Here is a 1,464-nt window from a genome sequence, read left to right as displayed (position 1 = left end):
GTGCAGCAGGGCACTCACGCTAGACAAGTCTCCCCCTCACGGGCTCCACGCTGCACCCGGAGCCAGCTGGCCCCGAGACAGTGAAGCCACACGGAGAACCGCGCTGGCATGCCACCCACTTTGGTGGCCAGGCTGACTCCATCTGACCAGATCAAAGCAGAAATTACCATTTGACGATGAAAGCAAACCCTATGGTTAAAGAAGTCACCTGCAGCTAAATTCTAAAGTTCCCAAAGGACGTGGTACAAAGAGGTGCTGGTCACTCGGGACTCTTACACGGAGGTCACATCCACTGTGCATCACCTCACTGAGGCTTTGTGGGGAAGCAGGGGGACCGGGAGGTCTGGAAGCAACAACCTTCACCCCGCAGCGACAGGAGTCCTGACATGCTGAGAGCCCTGTCTACCTCAGGCACACCCTCGCCATCAGGCCCACGACTCGTCCCGGTTTGGACTTCACACCTGGATGGGAACGTCGGGAATGATGTGAGAGGGCAGTCCTGAAGACCCAGGGTGGCAGAGGGGACACAGGATGGTGCCTGGGCCCTGTTCTCCATACACGAAGCTGCAAAGGGACCTGACTACTCTGAGGGGGGACTCTGGCACATCTTCCCGCAGGAAGAGGGGATGCTGGGCCAGGAGGCTCACCTGAAGGCTGCCAGGTACTCCGTGTCTCCCATCGGGGGGTCGAGGCCTCCGGTGAACGCCATGTTGACGTTGAAGCCCACGCCTGGCCCGGTGCCCACCTGTGGCCAGAGGAGAGAGAAGCATGGCACGGCCTGGAGGACTGGGCCAGGAAGGAGGGTCTGCCATGGGGGCCCTGGCTGGGCTCTGCCCTGTGCCTGCAGCGGGGCCCGGGTGCTGTCTGCAGTGCACGCTCACCAGTGCGGAAGCCGGTCACACGGGCTGCCCTCGTGCCAATGACAGGCAGTTTTCAGGAGCTCCAGGGACCCCGAGCTAAGGGGGCTGTGGAGCTGTGCTCCTCTCACAGGAAAGGCCAGCTGTCTCTCTCGGCGACACTTCTGAGGCCCCACGCCCTGTGCTGTCAGATGCAGAGATCAATCCAACCCAATGCCTTGGAGAGGAGCCGTCTGTCAATGGCCCTGTCATTTCCACTCCACGTGACAAGGAAGACCCAGAGGCAGAAGCCTGGTCCTTGGTGGGACCGCCCTGGGGGCCTCCTTGTTCACAGGGAGCAGGCTCTGCTTGGGGACACGGGGTGTTATGAAGGAGCCTGCTGAGCTTGGGGCTACCAGGCAGCACTAGCCAGGTGAGAGGACCAGGGATAACAGCACCCTATCCGGGGAATCTGGAAAAGACGCCAGCCTGGAGTGGACAGGCCACGTGTATCCCCGTGGCACAGTGCAGGCCCTGCCTGACCGAGGCCACCTGGGCCCTGTTCTCCACACGAGTAGGGGAGCACGGAGCCCTGCCTGGTTGGGCTGTGGCTGGGGGCTGGCTCGCC

At 62.1% G+C, this 1,464-nt stretch overlaps 1 protein-coding gene across 1 annotated transcript in view; it reads right to left on the bottom strand.

Moving 5' to 3' along the window:
• HDAC4 (histone deacetylase 4) overlaps positions 1-1,464 on the bottom strand; it is a 318,469-nt gene that overhangs the window by 27,507 nt on the left and 289,498 nt on the right. The gene's annotated exons all lie outside the window — the stretch shown is intronic.

The sequence above is a fragment of the Tupaia chinensis genome, unplaced genomic scaffold, assembly GCF_000334495.1.
Source record: "Tupaia chinensis unplaced genomic scaffold, TupChi_1.0 Scaffold000332_1, whole genome shotgun sequence".
NCBI classification, from domain to species: Eukaryota; Metazoa; Chordata; class Mammalia; order Scandentia; family Tupaiidae; genus Tupaia; species Tupaia belangeri.
Note: the sequence above shows the minus strand (reverse complement) of the source record. Positions and strands in the feature narration are given on the sequence as shown.